The 6,000-nt window shown below is 32.2% G+C and overlaps 1 pseudogene; it reads left to right on the top strand.

Annotated features, from left to right (window-relative positions):
- Positions 1-1,088: 1,088 nt before the first annotated feature.
- LOC143388875 (leucine-rich repeat protein SHOC-2-like) overlaps positions 1,089-6,000 on the top strand; it is a 28,762-nt pseudogene continuing 23,850 nt past the window's right edge.

Below are 6,000 nucleotides of genomic sequence, written 5' to 3'. Positions count from 1 at the left end.
TCACTGTAACTTCCATAAAGTTTTACCACAGAGAGATTTGTAATCATTTACCTCTATTAGATTCCAAATTCCTTGAAGGGAGTGCCTGCCTTATTATTTTTTTTAAGTTTTCAATTCATTTTACATACTAAAAAGTTCGTAAATACTGTATCAAGTAATAGGAAGATGGTAAAATCCTGTGACCAGTGTGGCCAAACTAGCAGGTTCTGATGAGGGGCAAAGAGGGATACGAAAAAAAGACTCACATACAGACAGATGTTTTTGAAGGTAAAACTGGGGTTGGTTCACTGCTGTTTTCTGAAGAAGAAGATCTAATGAATTATGCCACTATTCTTTATTTATATATGCCTCATTTTCAGGTTAAAGCCTCTAGAAACATTATCCTTTGTACTCAGATGTTTATAGGGCTAGCAGCATCATGCACTATTCCACAATCCACAGTTGCAGTGTGGAACATTAAGAGCTTTGTGTAGCTCTCAAAGTTTATTGTCCGAACTTACTGTTAGGTGGGCAGGTTCAGGAGAGGCACAACTGGTGGAACAGCGTGGTATTCTAGCAAGAGATTTCCTCTATTCCCAGGAGCTATGTGTTTGATTTGAGGTTGATAAAACTCTAGCACAGAGTCTCCTCATGGAGGGCATTCCAACAGCAGATAGGCACTCTGCACCTCGGCCAAGAAACATTCTTGTCTACCAGGCATGCCCCAGCCATGAGGTCATCCAAGACCCCAGTCCCAGACAGTGTTCTCCCATTCTCTGTGACCATTCTTCACAGCAAGACCATTTTTCTGAGGCTGTTTACTTCATATTAATTATAACATAAGGTAATTTAATACTCTCTATTATATTTCAGGAATTCTAATGAATCATTGATTGGTCAGCACCATTTTACCAGTTGGAATGAGTTTTCAGAAATGGACAAAGTACTTTTAGATCCAACATGTGACAGATGGGTGTTACTCCATGCTGATTACATTTTCAAGCTAACACCTGTTTGATTGTTTAGGATGTTTTTCTGTTCAACATTGAATTTAATTGCTAGGAAATGAAGTAAAAGTTAATGTATTTTTTTTTCAAGCTTGAGTCACCATGAGTTGTATTTTAGGGAAAGAAAAAGACTCTAAAGAGAAAGATCTGAAAGTGCCATCAGTCAAAGAAAGAGAAAAGATGTCAAAGACCTCTGGAGTTTTGGAGAAAGAAAGCCATAAAAAAGAACCTAAAACCAAAGGGAAAGATGCCAAAGATGGGAAAAAGATCTCCAGTACTGCCCAACCAGGGGTGGCTTTTTTAGTTAATACAATCAAGCGGCCAAGTCCTCCACGTGGGACTGGGAAAAAATCCAGTAATGCAGAAGTAACTAAAGAGCTCAATAAATTCCTGGAAGATAATTCAGTGCGTTTGGACTTATCCAAGAGGTCTATGCACATATTGCCATCATCAATCAAACACTTGGCTCAATTAACTGAACTTTATTTATACAGTAAAAACTGCAGTCCCTCCCAGCAGTGGTGGGCTGTCTAGTAAATCTCATGATACTGGCTCTAAGTGAAAATTCACTTACCAATTTGCCTGACTGTCTTGATAACATAAAGAAGCTGCAGTTGCTTGACTTATGGCATAATAAACTAAGAGAAATTCCTTCAGTGGTGTATAGGTTAGATTCTCTCACCACTCTCTACCTTCACTTTAATCGCATAACTATTATGGAAAAGGACATAAAAAACCTGTCAAAACTCAGAATGCTTAGCATTCGAGAGAACAAAATCAAACAACTACCTGCTGAAATTGGTAAGAACATTTGGGTTATTACTATTGATTTTATTATTTGTTATGTTTAATAATTCAGTTGAGTGCTTTTCCATATCAAAAAATTCCTAATATTTGTTTCTAAGTTCCATTTTCCCTGTGATCTACTTAATACTACATGACTTGAGATTATTTTGTAGGATTAAAGTGTAAGATAGGACATAGATATAATTAGACCTTTATTACAAACACAATCAGCTCTGATTTTGATTGGAAAAATGAATTTGAAAGATGTTTGCTTAATTGTTAAGTTGTCATCTGTTTTCAAAGCACCAAAATATTTATACTAAATATATTAAGGCTCTACATGCCCATTCTCTAACTTTCCATTTTTTATTTGAAGGCTTTAAATTCATATCACTTTCTACTTAGTGTATTTCTAAATATCTTCATATTATACCTTTGTGAACCTGAAGTGCCATAGGAAAATAGAAAAACATGTTTTTTAAATTTTGTCAGTACCTTCATTTTTATTTAAAACTCTAATATTACTATACTAGAGTGAATATCATCATCATGTACTTCCACAAGATATTAATTGAAAAAATAAAAACTAATGTACTTAAATAGCAGAAAGATCAATAAAGGAAAGGAAAGAGGATCTGAGGGGGTGGATAAAGGCAAGCATTTTATACTGAATTGGAAGAGATCATACTCCATGCATTTATAATTGCATCAGAATGAATCCTAATGTATCACTAATATGATGCAATTAAAAAATAGGAAAAAAAATTGAATATATTAGCTGTGCAGGGTGGCACATGCCTATAATCCCAGCTTCCCAGCTACTTGGGTGGCTGTAGCAAGGAAGGTGGCTTGAGCCCAACATTTCCAGATATGTCTGGGCAACATATTGTATCAAAAATGAAATCCAAACAGCAAACAAAAAAAATCCAGAACAGAAAAGTAGAAGAGAGATCTGTAGTAAAACAACACTTAGCATTTCTATAGCACTTATTCTTGCCTTTTATAGTAAGCTGAATAGTAAGGAAATAAAGGAAATGTTTTAAGAGAATGGTAGTAGGAAAAAAGTAATGAATATAGATGTGTAAAGTCAGTAAAAAAGAAATGAATTATCTTTATTATTAATTATGGGAAAACTTCTGAACTATTTTGAATATAGAAATTTATTGGCATCAATTTTGTGAAATTAAAGTTACAGTTTTGTGTTTTTTTTGTAAGAGTTTTTAAAAATCAAAATACAAAGTATATTTTTATTTTTTAAAGGGAAGCTTTTGTTTCATAAAAGGTTTATTCAAAATACACAAAGATGAATTAAATACATGCTTGCATTCAGTATATGTCTTGTTAGTGATAGAGGAAATTTTCTGATTTTAGGCTCTGGAGCTTTTCAGGGAGATAATGTTCTGTGTTTTAAAATGCAGTTAAACTTTTAGATAACATGTTTTATTAGATTTAAGTCTAGACACTTAAATATTAATTTCATCTTCAGATTACTCACGAGTATCCGTTATAGGCTTTCTCAAGTAATACATGGTATTTATGAAGTAAGCATAGTTTGCTCAAGAGGTATTAAAATACTCCCAGGAATTTCTGTGTGGAAGTGATTTATTACATATGGTCCCATAGAAATGAGATTGTAGTATGACTGCTGTTAATATCATATTGTCAAAATTTGACCTGCATTTATGGCTTATTATTGGATAGAAGTATAGACTTGGAAAAACAAATACTGAATTTTTTGTTGTTCTGAGGAATTGAACTCAGGGACACATGACCAGTGAAATAACACCCACACCACATTTTGAATTTTATTTAGACACAGGGTCTCACTGATTTGCATAATACCACACCCTTGCTGATGCTAGCTTTGAACTCTTTGTTCTCTACTCTCAGCCTCCTGAGATACTGGTATTACAGGCATGTGCCACCATGCTTAGCCAACTGCTGAATTTTTGTATAGAAATGTCAGATATTATTGCTTTTCTTTGTTATTGTTTTTTTGTGTGTGTGTGTGTGTGCTACACTTAGTCTTAAAAAGTTTGACTTAAATTCACAAGTCATTCTATATGGGTTTCTTTGTATAGCATTGCTATCAAATTACCTAGACATTAATATACTATTGTTGAATGAGGAATTATTTAACAGGATTTTAAATTTAACTTCACTTTGTTCTTGAGAGTACACAAGCAGCATTTTTACTGAAAATTGAACATACTTTTAAATTTTTTTAAATATTTCTTTTTTAAGTGTAGATGGACACAACACAATACCTTTATTTTTATGTGGTGCTGAGGATAGAACCTGGACCTAACCCGTGTTAGGTGAGAGCTCTCTGCTGAGCCACAATCCTAGCCCCTGAACATAACTTTTTAAATTGGCCTATTTTATGTCATTACATGATTCATATTTGCAGCTACCCAACTTTTGTCTTTTATTCCTAAATTTCTAATTCTAAAAACAAATCATGGAATTGAAACATCTTCAGGTATTATGTATTTGAAAAGATAATGACAGATCTTAAGTTTTATTCTGAAATGAAGAATAGAAGTATCCAAAATTTCCTTAATTATCTTTATTCTTTCAATTAATATAATGCTTTGCACTAAGCACCAAACAGACACAGTGCAGATGAGGAAGTACTTATGCTCTAAGGATTGCTATGTCTTAGAGAGAATTATTCTGTTCATTTATTATTATGTAAAGTTTTCTGTATTCTAGAGGATTTTCCTTGCTTTGAAGTTTGCTTTGTCTGAAATTATAGCCATACCAGCTTTGTCTTCATTGTCTATTGTTTTAAAGTTCTATTAAATTGAGACATTATTTTTATTTATTAAAAAATTTATGTATTTATGTAACATCAGATTATATTCCTGTATTAAGCATGTATATTTTGAGGTGTAAGGCATGTCTTCATCTGAACTGAAGTTGTATTTGATATAATTGTGCTACATTTGTCAGCTTTTTAAATCTGGACTATGTCATCCAGCATTTGTGGTTAAATTTGCTACTTGAATATATGACATGGAGCCCTGGATGTAGCTAGTGGTAAAATATGTTCTTAGTAGGTGTGAGACCCTGAGTTCAATCATCAGGACAAAAGAAGAAAACCCCACATGACACTGATTGTTAAGTAACCTTTTACAAGAAATATTTTCATGTTATTAGATGTACTTTTGAAATAATAGATTCAAATTTTGAGTTCAATTTTAATATTTTCAGAAAGAATGTAAATATGTTGGAGAAAACCAGGTTTTGTACTTACAATCTAAGTATGTTCACCCATTTTCCATTTTCAAAAATGTTGCCTATGTAATAATATTATATTTCTAGTTATGTTTCAAAATCATAAAAATTACTCCCTTGCATCCTACTATTACCTGAGATATTATTTAATAATGCTTATTAAATCACTATGTTGGTCAATTTGCAGGTGAATTATGTAACCTCATTGTGCTGGATGTAGCTCATAATCAACTTGAAAACCTTCCAAAGGAAATTGGAAACTGCACACACATAACCAACCTTGACTTGCAGCACAATGAACTGCTAGACCTCCCAGATACTATAGGTATCAGAGGAGAAAGAAGATATTGATGATTATTTATAGCAACCTAGATATTTAAAGGGTTATTTTTGATCCATTTTGGTAACACAAATTAAAGAAATTATCAAAGTACTATATAAGTAATAAGAATTTTAAGACAGTGTTTGAAAACTTTTTCTATTTCAGGAAAATAAAATTAAATTTTAGGAAATTGACTCAGTCATTTTAAAAGAGTGTTAAGTTTCATGTACATACTCTATTATTTATTTTTTATTATAAAATGATGGATTTTTGGTATTTTTATTTAAGCATATTACATGGAGGAGGTCCCTTCTTTGCTAAAGTAGGCAATATTAAAAAATTAAGCCTTTGCTGTTTAGTTTTCTGAACATGGCCAGTATAGTTTAAAGGTTGCTTATTTGTAGTGTTGAGGGAGTTGTAAGAAAAGACATGTTTTGAAGACTTCATACACCACACTGCAAAAAGTTTGAGCTTACCAAGATAATGTTCTATATTTATGTAGATTTTTTTTTCCAAAAGCTCAAACATTTCTACAAACATAAAAGGTAATTTTAAAAACATAATGCTTTTCAGTTATTAGTGTAATATAAAAACACTATAGTGCTTATTTGGCAAAATATTCATATAATTTCATTAAAAATATTTCAGAGATGTTATTGTATTTTT

Source organism: Callospermophilus lateralis, unplaced genomic scaffold (genome assembly GCF_048772815.1).
Source record: "Callospermophilus lateralis isolate mCalLat2 unplaced genomic scaffold, mCalLat2.hap1 Scaffold_45, whole genome shotgun sequence".
NCBI lineage: Eukaryota > Metazoa > Chordata > Mammalia > Rodentia > Sciuridae > Callospermophilus > Callospermophilus lateralis.
Note: the sequence above shows the minus strand (reverse complement) of the source record. Positions and strands in the feature narration are given on the sequence as shown.